We start from the raw sequence: 15,055 nt of genomic DNA on the forward strand, positions 1-15,055 counted from the left end.
TGACAGAATGAATAATGTTTTGATTGGCATTGCGATTGCCAAGGTGAAATTTTAAATTTGTCCTGTGAATTGTGCAATTTGTTATCGGATCGCAGCGATTATGTTTTCATTTTCTGACTGTCACATACCCTGCATACACATGAAACTGAAACTGCAACTGACAAGTGACTGACTGAAGCATTTATGCATTGACGGAATTATCTATGAGCAAGGGATGCAAATGTGAATTTGTAAAAGACAGCAAGTTGAGGCGAATTTAAGGCTACACCTTTTAAGTTTCAAATTACAGTTTTGTAATCAAATTTGCATCAATCGTCAAATCAAATCGTCAATATGCTTTTATATTAAACTGCAATTCGGATTATATATGCGTTCATAATAAAACATACAAGAAAGATACTATCGAGTGTGCTCGACTATGAGATACCGGCTATTGAATCTATCAATAGAAGTAAAATAGGGCGATTCTTAAAATGCATCAAATTAATATTTTGGAAAAATACTAAAATATACCAAGGGATATATTTGGTATATATGGAATATTTGTAAACTACTACACTCCAAATAGAGCTGTATTATTATAAAAATGCACAAAATTAATATTCCGAAAAATACTGAAATATATTGTAGGCTATACTCGGTATACTTATATACTACTACATTCCAAGTAGAGCGGTATTATTTTCAAAATGCAACAAATTACTAGTCTGAAAACATACTAAAATATACTGAAGGCTATATTCGGTATATTTATATACTACTGCCAACCAAATATACCAGATTGTCAACCAAAGTAAAACAATATCAAATAAAATGTATTCCCAACTAATTTCGAAAATGCAGTTAGATATGTCTGCTTCTTCCTCTTACGTATATTTTCTGTATTCACCAAACTGTAATACCCTTCTACTCGGGTATAAATGGAGCCAAGTTTATCTGAATAACGACAGCAGCTGGACTTGAAATTAATGCAGCTTCGCACGTGTGTGACATATATTTAATTATGAATATAAATATATTAATGTGGTATATACATACATATATAGTATATTTATATACTATATGCGTTCATAAATGTAAATGGCGAAGAAATGCGTGCATTCAATGCGTTGATTAAAATCAGCGCCAAAAATACGTAAAAGAAGCAAGGCGAGCAAACATTGAGCAGTGAAGAGAGCAAGAGGCAAGAGTTGTAAAGGGTTGGAGAAAGAGAGAGAGTGAGAGAGAGATGAGGGAGAGAGAGGGAAACAGAGGGAGCGAGGCAGCAGCTGCTGACTATCGAAACGAGTCGAACACATGCAGTGCGTCATTTATGCGGGCCAATACACGCACACACAAACATACACATGGGTAGAAAGACAGACAAGCATAGAGAGAGAGAGAGAGAGAAAGAGAGTGGGGGAGTGAAAGAGAGGGTGAAGGGAGAGGGAGAGGGAGACCAGTGCACACAGCTGCTCAGGTAAATAAGCTGCACTTTAAAGCATACAAACAAAAACAGCAATGAACCACAACGCAGCACCGCACCTCCACCTCACCTCACCTCTCCCCTCTTCGTCTCCCCTTCCCTGCAGCACATTGCAGCAGAGACCCAAACTGGAAGCGTGCCCAATCTCATCAGCCAGACTGCGACGCTCTCTCTCTCTCTCTCCCACTTTCTCCCTCTCTCTCTCTCTCTCTCTCTCTCTCTCTCTGTTGTAGGCCTGTAAAAGCAGCCAAAATGGCGTTCAGCTCATGAGTGTGCGGGTGTGTGTGTGTGTGTGTGCATTTGTGAGGTCGAAGAGGAAGAGAGCTGCGAGCAGGCAAGTGAACAAACAAACACGACAGATGGACGGACAGACGGACGGACGAACGAATGAACGGGTGAACATAGAAAAATATTTTAATAACTACTCGTACTCCATTTGCCGACCAAATGTTTTCATTAGCCAACAAAAAGAGCATCGTCAGTTGATGTGGCCAACAAGCTGGTCAGTTAAGTTAACAGCGACAGCGAGGGACAGCGAGAAACAGAGAAAGAGAGAGAGAGAGAGAGAGAGAGAGAGACGGAGGAGTTGCTGCAAAAATATGGTTAGAGAGGGAGACAGAGATAATAATAATCGATTGTCTGTTGGTGAAACTTGCATGGTACTTTGTAAATACCCTGTAAAAAATGACAGCAGTGAGGTAGTTTCATATGTATGAAAACAGAGCAATGAACCAATTGTTAACTACTCAAAAAGCTCCACAAAGCGTTTAGTGCAGCTAATTTGACCCAATTTGAAGCTTAAGTGATTGAATCATATTGTTAAGTTTAAACTCAATCATAATTCAGAATTTTGTCAATTGAGAATGAAGTGATTTAAATCTGATTGAAACTAATTTAATTTTTAGCTAACTTCTTTTAGCAGCTTTTGTCGAACATAATTTTGATACCGTTTCTTATTTAAAATTACAGCTTAATCGATTATATAACATATGTTAAGCCTCAATTATAAATTAGCTAAGTAAAAGTTATTTATCTTTATATGGCTTTAGCTAATGCGGAGCTTTAAAGCTGCTCGAAACAAACAGATGGATTAGCATTTGTCATAAATGCAATTTTAGGCGAGCTTTCACTTAATTAAAACTTATTTGGGCTTCTATTGCTGTTTTAGGAGCTTTAAAGCCGATTGAACTCTCTAAAATGCTTTCACAATTGCATAAAGCAACTTAAGGTAATATTATACTAAGCAAAAGCCATTCAACTCTTGAAGAGCTTTAAAGCTGCTTGTACAATTAATCGAACAACGAGTAACCCTTTACGGAGAGGTGTGTGTTTGCAGCATTGCCATTGTCATTGTCAACGTGGCCTAACATATGAGCGTTTGTTCCTCCCTCCCCACTGCTGCTCTTCCTCTTGCTGCTCTCTATTTGGCTTGTCCACCCGATCGATGCAAACAACATTGTTATTATTTTTAAAAGTGATTTTCGCGTTCTCCACGCAGCTGTGCTCGTTAAAAGCACAAACAAAGCCAGCTTCGAATGCGACTGCGACTGCGATGGCCATGACGATGGCGATGGCGATGGCGACTGCAGCTGGACCACGACCTGGATCAGCAGCTGGATTCTAGAGCGCTATCCTCATGACTTCGTCCGGGTCTCCTCGACCCCCACACCCCTCTACAATATGAGGCAGGCAATCCACTTGCCAGCCGCGTTGTAAGTCATTTATTGAAAATCCCACTGCAGTCAGTTGTGGCGAGGATGTGGGAAAGCAGAACAGAGCAGAGCAAGGCAGAGGGGAGGGTGGACACCTCCCTCTGGATTGGGGAGATTGGGTTAAAGCTGAACGAATGGCGCGCCCTCGTCGTTCGTCCTCGCGACCAAGTATGACAAACAATAGCCAAATGGCTTTTTCCTACAACAACAATTTTTCAATATGCTCAAACAAAATGACCGAAAAGAGTTGGCTCGCATGTGGCCAAACGGACGGCAGGCGGAAGTTGTGGACAGTGTGGAGGGGGAGGCGGATGGCGGAAGCAGGCGTAGATTGGGTCACATGGCCACATTGTTGTTGTTGTTGTTCTGCTCATCGTTCTTGTTGTTGTCGTTATTGTTTTTATTATTGCGCATTGTGCGCCGGCTGTTGGACTGACAGTCGACTGTCCTCTGTTGGCCAAGGCTAAGAACATTCGGCTGCTCGATTGTCGCTGTCATTAAGTGAGCATAAATGCGACAACAACAATCAAACAAACAACAACAAGTAACCAGCAACAATAAAAACAACAACAAAGCGGAAGGCGCAAACAAAGCTGAACCGCGTTAGCTTTTCCCTTTTCCCCTCTTCCGTCTCCTGTTTCACTTCTTAGTCTGGCCTTGATCCTGTTCCGGTTTCAGTTTCAGTTTCAGTTCGCTGAATGTTTCGCACATCTGTTTGTGCTCATCGCTTGGTCGCTTCTTCTGCCTTTGACTATTGTTGCTGCTCCTTCTCTTCTCCTCCTCTTCCTACTCTTCTCTTCATTCTACTCATTACACTTTCTCGATTTTGAATCCCACTATCCAATCATCCCTAATACGGTTATTATTCCCTTTAATTTTCCTCTTTATTTAATCTCTAATATGGTTTTTATTCCCTTAAATTCTCCTCTTGAATGCTCCTACATTAATCATATTTTCTCAAACTTTATAATGATCTTATGCTAAAGCTTCATCGTTTCCTTTCCGACTCTATTCCTCCGTTCTTTCTGCTATTTTCTTATGATTTCCTACAGAGCGAGATCTACCTTTTCAGCTGAACATCTTTACTACACTTCTTGCTATTTATATTTTTATACCCGCTACCCTTGGGGTAGATGAGTATTAAAACATTGTGCCCACAGTAAATGTATGTATCAGGCAGATAGACAAAATGGTATATTTTTTGTTAGATGGTATATTTTGAATGAAATAGTATAACGTTATACCAAGTAAATGCTTTGGCATATCTTAATATATATATATATTATTTCGATAAGATACTAAAATATAATTATATAAGTATATATTTCTTTGGTATATCGATATACTGCTACATTCAAAACATACCAACGCTTTTATTTGGTATATCCATATACTATTTCATTAAAAATATACCATAGAGAATATATACATATATGTATACTTGCTTCCGCTTCTTCCCCAATTGCCCAGCAGCATTTTGCCAGTTTCTCTCTGGTACTCTGTCTCTCATCCTTATTCGACATTTTTCTCTCGCCATTCCTTTTGAATAAAAAATTGTCAGGGAATAAATTTTAATTTGTGACATTGGTCAGTTTGTGCCCCAACAGCTGCAGCTGCAACTGCAGCTCCAACTCGAAAATTGCGATTGCAACGACAACCGATTTCAATGGCAAATGGGATGATGGCGCAACATGAACAATGGGAACGACGAATATCACATGAGAACTGGAGAACTGGGGAGATGACGAAATTTCAGGGCGGATTTTTGGTAGGAAGTTTGGGGGAATTGGGTATTGGGTAATATGGGGATTGATGTCGGCTTTATGTCTCGTTACGCCATAACGTTATGTTCGTTGCGCTGCGTTGACGTTAACCTTATTGTGACACATTTGAACTTTCGGCAATGCGATTTCGATAACGATAACGAGAACGTGAACGATGACTATAACGACAGCGATAACGATAACAGTAACGGTAACGTTAACGTTAACGACTATAGCAATGACAATCAACAATCGAGAACGTTGTCGCTTCCGTTTCAATTTGACGACCTCAGCAATGCAAACAATATAAAGAGTTGACTATATACTGCATTCAATAAATATATATTATACTATATTGTCAGTCTGTTATAAATCGTTACCTAGCCTGACTTTACTTTAAATAGTTTGTGAGGGTCTAAATTATACGTATCAATAAATAAATACATTAAATAAAAATTATATTTTCCCAAACTTCAATATTTCCTCTCCTACTCTTTTATTTATTTGTTAACTTAATGTTCGGAAATCTTTCGAATATCTAATACATAGTAACCAATTGAAAATGTAATTAGTAAACAAATAAATTAGAAATTATTAGAAGAAGAGTAATTCAAGTAAATGAATATAGTTGGTAAAAAGTCACCAAAAATCGTAATGAGATTAGATGAAAGGTAAATTAAATTAGTTGTTCTCTTTCCTTAGATTACTTTTGATATACATTTTTTAGGTTCTTATTGGTTTTAGATTCTTTATTGGTGTCTACAACGATTAAATGGGTATCTGTGAATCAAGTGTACCCCAAATAATCTTACTCAACAGTAAATATTCTTATTACTACAAAACTACGTAATTGCAATGCAATCGATAGTTATCGATAACATGGAAATGCAAAATTTTAGTAAAATGAATTACAGGGTAGCTGTGAGTCGAGCACTAAAGCTAAGTGCACATGGAGTAATTGGCAAATATTTTAATTACTGCCGAACAACTTAATTGCAATGTAATCGTTACCTGCAAGTAGTTATCGATAACATGGATATTCAAGACTTCAAAGAAATCAATTACAGGGTAACTGTGAGTCGAGCACACCCCATGAAATCGTTCTCACCATTAACGCAAAGTGCATTCGAACTAATTGGCAAATAGTCTAATTACTACGTAATTGCAATGTAATCGATAACTGCAAGTAGTCATCGATAACATGGAAATTTAAGATTTCAACGAAATTAATTAATGCTTACATTTCAATTCATACATTGCCAGAAATGTATATGTCTGAGACGTTTGCAGCTCAAGGCATCGCTTTGCATAATGTTGAAGCATATGAAATGCACAAACACAAACACAGAGACAGAGACAGAGAGAAAGAGAAAGAAAGAGAGAGAGTCAGAGTTGAACAGATTGCATGCATAACTGCAGTTTGGTATGTAAATCAAATAAATGCAGTATTATATTCCATTATGCGAGCCTTGGGGGCAGTCGAGTCAGAAGTTTTTGGCTTCGCCCGCCAAGAAGAGAGGAAAGAGAAGAGCAGAGAGAATAGAGAGAAGAGGAAGAAAAGGCCACACAATTGCAGCACGTTGCATTTTGCGTGCTAAACACAATGGCAGCAACTTAAAGTCAAGCAAACATCGAACTGAAATCAGCGCGGGGGCTGCAGGAAAGCACCGATGAATTCTGGCATGCCGAGGGAAGGCACGAAGTCAGCAGCAGCAGCAGAGAAGGGGAAGAAGGAGGAGGAAAAAGCACATTAAACATAATCATGGCCACATAAATATGAGAGTAGTTCCTGCCTGTCCTGCTTGGCTGCTTGGCTGCCTGCCTGCCTGGGTAACTTTATTGATATTTGATTAAAGGCAACACACAGCCATAGCCATAGAAAGTTTGCATAGCAAATAACCTGAGAACCGTGCACTTTCTTCAAACCCACCGAAGCCAGCCAGCAGTCAATATGGCACCACCTCCGACCTCTTCTCCGCCCTCCCCTCTTGAGCTTGATTTGTGCACATTTCGTGGCACTGATAAATCAATAATGTGCCTTGCACCTCATTATAATCAATAAATAAGTTGACAAACAGCAAACATTATACTCAACATAAATTTAAGTATGTATATACTGCATATACTGAAAATATACCAAAATGACTGCTTCAAGCTGAAGCAGTGTTTAGTCTGACATTTTAGGTTTAGATATTTACTGTAAACTATGAAAATTGAATGTGGTTTAAAGAAAAGTTAAGCACTCTGATCATATTGAGCTTCTATTATAGTGTTAGCTATCGGAATTTGTAAGTCGTTTGTAAAAATACCAAATATTCTAAAGGCTTAGCTACAAATCATCAGTAGAAATGTTAAATAATTAAGTTGAAGAATGAAATGAGAAATGTCTTGTCAAATATGTATCAAGATTATTAATGGTGATAATTAGAATATTAAAGGCAAAAAAAATATATATACTACAAATACTGGGAAATATACCAAGTTGAATGCTTCGAGCTGAAGCAAACTTTGCTTTGTTCAGTCTGGCATTTTAACTTTAGAAATTTGATACAAACTATTCAAATTTAATATGATATATGTGCATACATCAAACGTAAGCACTTGGATCATAATATGCCTTTAGTATATTGTGACTCATTTAGAAAAATACTGAATGTAGTCTGCTAAACTACAAATTATCAGTAAAAATTTTAAATAATTGTAATTAAGTTGAATGAAATGTGAAATGTCTGCTTAAGAAATTTATCAATTTTCATCATTTTAATAATTTGAATTATAAAAGCATATGTTATACTAGAAATATACCAATATGATTCATATAGTAAAGGCGAAAAATCGTTCAATAATATTATGATATCAAAAAAAGCTAAAATTTAAGGAATAAATGAATTCAAATTGCAAATCAACTTTTCTAATATGAAATACCATAAATTATCTTTGATACTAGATAGTTTAAGCATAAATACCGTCAAAGTCAATGTCGATTTAGAACGTAACATACATACGCTCAGTGGAAATATGTCAGTGTTAGACAAACTCAAACTCAAAGTGTGTAAAGTCCTTAATGATTTGAAGAGCACAATAACTTGAGAAATTAACACAAAGCACAATGAATTTAGTTTTGTAATTGAATAGGGAATTTAATTGAAATTGGCCACACTTGAGCTGTCAAATTGCAATGGGAATGTTGTAAAATATCAATAAAGCACAAATTTATAGAGCCTCTCTCTGTGTGTGTGTGAGTGGGTGTGTGTGTGTGTGTGTGTGTGTGTGTATAGACATCCCGCAGGCATTTACATATGTAAGACTGCTTTTTGCAAAAAGACTCGTAAATAAAATTTGCCTCTGTCAAGCGCAAACGATGACGAGCTGACGATGTCCCTGCAAATACCATAAAGAAATTGTTGTCGTTGTCGATGTCGTTGGCGTTGTCGTTGTCGTTGTAGAGCAAGAGTCCTTGCTCGAGTCGGGAGTTTGGTAGGCCACACACTCTAGTAGCAGTCGACAATCGTTGTCGTCCTCAACGTAGTAGCAGCCGTAGTAATGCTTGCGGCCAGCAACTGCCAGGAAGCCCTATGAAATGTTATTTATTGGAATTGTGTAATAAATGTGACCAAAAAGTGCACAAGACATGCACGAACTGCACACCACACACAACATACAACATACACTAGACAACAGCAGCATAAACAGCAGTCAGCAGACAGCAGCAGACATAAAGCAGCAGCTCTCTCTCTCTCTCTCTCTCTCTCTCTCTCTCTCTCTCTCTCTCTCTCTCTCTCTCACTGTCGAGCACAAACATCCGTCCGTTTTGGGCCAACTCGAGTCTCTGGTCTGTCTGGTCTCAAGTCTGTCTGTCAGCCGTAGGCTGATTATATTTCCTTTAACTAAATACTATACGAGAGAACGTATAATTTATTCATTTGGTTTAATCTCTTGTCACTGGCATGATTTATACCTTTGGCATTTCTTTGCATGCTTCGCAAATATTTATTCTTTGCAATTGCAAAATTGTTGCTCTTGCTTACAATTTCTATTTGTTATTATATCATTTTAATCCCTAATCGCTTTCGCATTATTTATAAACAAAAATCATGCAATAAAATTCAAATTGTCGATTTCTTTTCTTGATGCTTTTCCACTTGTACTATTCGTATACTTGATATTTTTCCACAATTGTGCCAATCTTTTTACATGACTGCATTTCAGGACGAATTTCCTCTACAGATGAATTCCTCGCATTGAGTTATACGATTGGGTTTATTATATGAATTTCCTATCTATGCTGTTATTTGCTTGTACGGATTATTCACTTAATGAATAAAAAGCAGAACTGTGTTAAAGCAATAAACATTACGTTTCTGTTTACATCTTTTTGGGCACATTAAGTTACATAAGCTTCTTTCTTCCTCTTAAACCTTTGTTTGCTTAAAAAACATGTGCTTAAACTTTATCGGTTTAAGCACATTGATTTTTCTAATAATATGTTAAATTAATCTTCAATATAAATTACTTGATTAACTATTAAATTAAATCTTTTTTTCTCCTCTCTTTTCTCCTTTTTTATTTTCTTTTCTTTCCTGTTAATTCCTTATCTTTAGATTTCTTTCCTTTTATTTTCTTTTCTTTTCTTAACTATAATTCTCTATGTCTTTGTCATATCATCTACATTAAAACGCATTCATACACAATCTTCCACTACAACATTCGTTTCAGTTCGTTCAAGTTAATCATTTCAATCAATTTTAATTCATTGCATTATTTTGAATAGCAATTAAATTCATTTCGCTGCATTATTATCTAATTTTAATTGATTATATTTTAATTGCATTATCTGTATTGTGTTCTCATTAGTCTCTATTTATACTTGTTCCCAATAGAGTAGAAGGGTCTTATACGCTTTGGGCCTAGCTTTGTCTCAGACAAATAAGAAATGGATCAATCCTTAATTTGTTTGACAGCACATGTTATACCAACATAACAAATACATATTTTGGTATATTTCAGTATTTTTTCTGTATATCAGTTTGGTATATTTAAATGATAATACTCCATTGTTTTATTTAGCGGGTATTAGACACCAATATAAATACATACTTTGGTATATTTTAGTATTTTTTCAGTATATGAATTTAGCATTTTTAAGTAAGAATACTACATTGTTTTATGAAGCGAGTAATATACTTTCAATCACAAATATAAATACGAATTTTGGTATATTTCAGTATTTTTTCGGTATATCAGTTTGGTATATTTAAATGATAATACTTCATTGTTTTATTTAGCGGGTATTAGACACCAATATAAATACATACTTTGGTATATTTTAGTATTTTTTCAGTATATGAATTTAGCATGTTTAAATGAGAATACGACATTGTTTTATTAAGCGGGTAATATACATTCAATCACAAATATAAATACGTATTTTAGTATATTTCAGTATTTTTTTCGGTATGTGAATTTGGTATATTTCGGGTATCTGACAGTCGAGCGCACTCAACTAGTTCCCAAATTGTTATTAAATAATTTTAATTAAGTTCTTTGCCATTTATTGCATTTTAATTTAATTATTTTTTCAGTATTTGAGTTTCTCTTCTTTCTTCCTGCTCCGACTCTTTATCTACCATCTGCTTTAACAACTTTAGTGCGTCTTTTACGAGACAACAGAATGGTTTTCATTCCTCAGTGTCATTTCATAAGCAGCTATTAATCAATTTGCAGTTAGTGAAAGCTCTACGCAGGAGTCAATTTTCGGGGCTGAGAAGTGGAGTAAGGATTGCTTCTTGGATGTGTGTGTGTGTGTGTGTGTGTGTTTCGACTTAATCGCTGAGCTGATCGCTCATTTAGGCAAAATACCAAAATGGCAAAATGGCAAAATGGCACTCGGAGCTTGGAGCTTGGAGCTTGGAGTGCTCAAGTCCTCACAATTTATGTCAGCAAACCGACACGGACTCATGCACTCACGAACAGCTAGCAAGAAGAAGAAGAACAACAACGACAACTACATCATCATCATCGAGTTGAAACGACCAAGAAAACACTTAGCTAAACCCAGACCTCAGACTCCAATCCCTCCCCTCACTCCCCCCTCTATTGGAGACGTAGGTTATCCGGTTATCCCTGTGCCTAACTGTCGGGGTATTCGAGTTCTCAGGTTGACAAAACGGAAACAGGTCCTTTGAGCACCGACGCTTTGACTTTGCCTGCTCCACCAAGTGTGGCAAGTGGCAAGTGGCAAGTGACAAGCGCACGTATGCAGCAGGACACTCTAGAAAGAGAGAGCGAGAGACAGAGAGAGAGCGAGTGAGAGAGACACCCACATCACATGTGAATTGTCTGCTCTGTTTCTCCTCTCTTTGCTGTTGTGTGTTGTCTAGTGTCGTGTTGTCTGCGTTGCACAGTGTATATGTTACCGTTGGGACTTGCCCCCCTCCCCCTCCATCAGCCTCGCTTGCTTGCTTGCTTTGGGGACTTTGCCTTTCTATCCGAAAATTTCCCATCGATTTGATTTATATGCAAAATATTTAAATTTTATTGCCAGTTTGCATATGGCCACGGCTACAGCTATGGCTACAGCTACGGTTACGGCTATGGCTACGTTTTGTGGCATGTGCCTCGTCCTCGTTCTCGTCCTCGGCTTAAGTGAGATCGATAGTTGTAGGTGCTGTTTAAAAGGCAATCCAATTGAAGTACAAGTGGAGAAGGGGCAAATGGGAACGCAGAGGGGCGCTTCATTTAAAGCAGCTGAGCCAAAGTGCTACACACATAAATTATGCACTTTTTGGCCCATGGAAACCGAAATAGAAATCGAAATCGAAATTGATGTCCGAGCGAAAGTGTTGTCCGATGTCCACCTGCCACGCCCCCTTTTCCATGCAACTGCACACCTGTGAGCAGCATTTATTTATGTTTATATATTTATGGGCACACTTACTATACTATATGCTTTTGTTTATGCTCGCCATGCAGAATGTTTATGGTCTCATTGCCTCGCTGTGCAAGTGCAGCCAAGTTTATAAAGAGCTGCGTTCTAAGCAAACTACAGTAAAGACTCTCTTGGTGACTCATTTATTGATTGTCTCTCGAATGTCAGGGTTAAATAAACACAATTTTCTTAAAGTTTAAATGGTGATAAGAAATTAGATAGAAATTTGATTAAAAACTAATTAGAAAGCGGCTCGCTGTCAATTTTGCATAACAGCAAAACGATGCAGTAATTTCCTTAAAATATACAAAATGAATATACGGAAAATATACCTAAATATACCGAAAGTTGTATAACGTTCCAAATTAATATACTGAAGATATATCGTAAACATACCGAAGGTTATAATTGGTATACAAGTTTAATATTTGCAGCTATTCGGCTTCTTCAAATTTAGAGCAAAAATTCCTAGTTTTCTAAAATATACCGAATGCTATAATTGGTATAATAGTTTAACGGATGAAAAAAAAAAACACAATTTCCCTAAATTTTACGCTTACATTAATAGGAATACGAAATTAGATAGAAATTTGTGTAAACACAAATAAAAAACAATGCGGAATTGTTCTTTAAATATACCAAATTAATAGAAAAAATACTAAAGTTAGCCTTCGGTATACTTTAATATTGTTTAATATTTCTAGCTAATACTTTAATATTGCTTAATATTTCTAGCTAATGCGTTTTTTTTTTTCAAATTAAGCACAATTTTTGAAAAATATTTGGTTATTTGTATCTTAATATTTTCATCTACTGCGATTGTTTTTAATTAGGCACAAGTTTCTAAATCGAACTTAGATTTTCCACGGTAAAAGACCATTAAATAGTATTTAAATTGAAACTGCCTATTAAAATGCTGAAAAAATACTAAAGCGTACTGATGTTTGGTATAATAGTTAAATGTCTATAGCTATTGCGCTTTTCAAATTAAGCGCAAGTTCCAAAATTTCCTAAAATATACCAAAGTCAATATTTTTGGTATAAAAGTTGAATTTATCTATTAAATATTATTTCCTAGTGGATCGTTTTCCTTCATTCAATATACGCATATAAAATGAAGAAACTGCATAGATATTTATTTGCTACAACTTCTCTTGCCAATTTATAATCCAGTCTGCGGCCAATGCAGTCACAGCTCTTGTCACTGGATCAGCAACCACGCCCACTTTGCCGCCCACAAGTTGTCTGACGACCTTTGCCAAGAGTTGAGCGACAAAAAGTTGACTCATTTTTCATTACTCATCCGCCCCGGTGGCCGCGCTTGAGAGTTGTAGGCGTGTCAAAATTATGTTGATTGTTGATTGCCGGCCAAGGAAATAATTAAGCGCAGCATCAGCACAACACAAGAAGCTTGCCACTTGCCACTTGCCACTTGGCGCCCAGTCAACAATTTGCGTGCGGCACCAAAAAACAAAACAGCAAAAACAAAAAAAAAAACACAGAGAGAGCATCAGCCAAATTGTCAACACAGGAGGAGAAAGGAGGAAGTAACGTTGTCATAACTGTTTCTTGCTACACTTTTTGCTTGCCACTGCCACTTGCCACTTGCAACTTGCAACATTGGACGACTTCTTCATCGTAGAAATGCGCGCAGTTTTTGGTCCTTGGCTGCAATCTAATTAGCCAGCGACTGGGCCAAGTTTTGATTTACATTTGTCGGCTCGATTGCAGCGAGATTGTTGCACAATTAGTCCCTGTTGTTGCCAGTTGCAAGTTGCAAGTTGCCCGCTGCAAGTTTCCAGTTGACTTGGTTTACTTGGCACCAGACTTCTACTTCTGCAGTCACTCTGCTCTTTTTTTTTGCCTATTTACTTCAATGCAAAACAGCAAGTTGAGTTTGTCAGCTAAAAGTCTTAACCCATTAGACGGTAATTAGCAAGGGAAACAATATTAAAACCAGACTCTTAATAATGTTTAATAAACTAATCCAGTTGTAAGCCAGTTCGAAGTATGCTTACATTAATAATACTCTTATCGATAAGCTTTTAAATATCCTAACGCATTTCTCGTTCACGAATAACTAGATACCATTTCGAAAATATAAAATAACAAAGAATAAAAAATAAAAAATATAATAATCATTCAAGAACAAAAGCTTATTGTTGTTAAACCATTAATTAACTAATTAGCTAATAAAATCACTTCGATAAAAGCAAAACCTTGCGAAAAGGATTTGAATAACAAAATGTTCTGAAATTAATTACTGAAATATACCGATAGCTATATTTGATATATCAATATACTAATAAATGCGAAATATACTAAATAATTTCAAATATACCAAATTGTCAACCAAATCAAACTTTTTTGCTATACAAAATGATTTCGTGACCATCTTTTCTACGTAAATTATATTCTATATGATTCTATCAAACAAAAATAAGATAGATACAATCGAGTATTCATGCAAAGCATAAAATATACACAAGGCTACATTTGGTATATTTATAAGCTTATATATTCAAAACATACTATATTAAAAATACACCAGATTGTCAAATGTTTTCTTGAATAACTTTCCGACTGAGTTAATTATGTAATAATACTTTATCGGTATTCGAAAGTTGGTTTAAGGTATAAAACAAATACTGTGCTTAAAGTATACCTAATAAATAAACCAAAATACTAAAATATACACAAAGCTATATTTCAAATACACCACATTGTCAAGCGTTTTTCAGAAATATGACACGAATAACGTTCTGACTAATTTAAGTATGTAATATTGGTCAGCTTCAAGTTTAGATTCAGATACTAAATTGGTATCGAAAACTGATTTAATAGCAAATAATAATAATAATAATAATGAAACTTACCCGCAAATTTACAGCAAGTATGAAATGAATTTGTATGTTGATTAGCAAATCGAGCATCAAATGGAAATGGAAATGTGTTTTGTTTATTAGTTGTTTCATAATTTAGAAGATTTGCGAGCATCGCGTATTCAATTGGAGAGAGAGAGTTTCAGCTGTTGTTTTATTAAACCACAAGCAGCTAAGCATGAAACTGTAAATGAAAATGTAAGCGAAAATGAAAATGTAAATGGAAAATACGAATACGAAAATACGAAAATACTAAACTCAACGAATGAATGCATGAAAATAGAAATGCATGTGGGAATGCATAA

The 15,055-nt window shown here is 36.2% G+C and overlaps 1 long non-coding RNA gene across 10 annotated transcripts in view; it reads right to left on the minus strand.

Annotated features, from left to right (window-relative positions):
- The window catches only part of LOC132796800 (uncharacterized), a 43,095-nt gene that overhangs the window by 14,345 nt on the left and 13,695 nt on the right, over positions 1–15,055 (minus strand). Inside the window, exon 1 of one of the 10 annotated variants that reach the window (XR_009633590.1) lies at positions 14,745–14,928. The exons of 8 other annotated variants lie outside the window; for them this stretch is intronic. This is a non-coding gene — a long non-coding RNA (uncharacterized LOC132796800). Of the gene's footprint in view, positions 1–14,744; positions 14,929–15,055 lie in introns of those variants that run through there. One more of the 10 variants, XR_009633588.1, reaches the window with a different exon arrangement.

The sequence above is a fragment of the Drosophila nasuta genome, chromosome X (assembly GCF_023558535.2).
Source record: "Drosophila nasuta strain 15112-1781.00 chromosome X, ASM2355853v1, whole genome shotgun sequence".
NCBI lineage: Eukaryota > Metazoa > Arthropoda > Insecta > Diptera > Drosophilidae > Drosophila > Drosophila nasuta.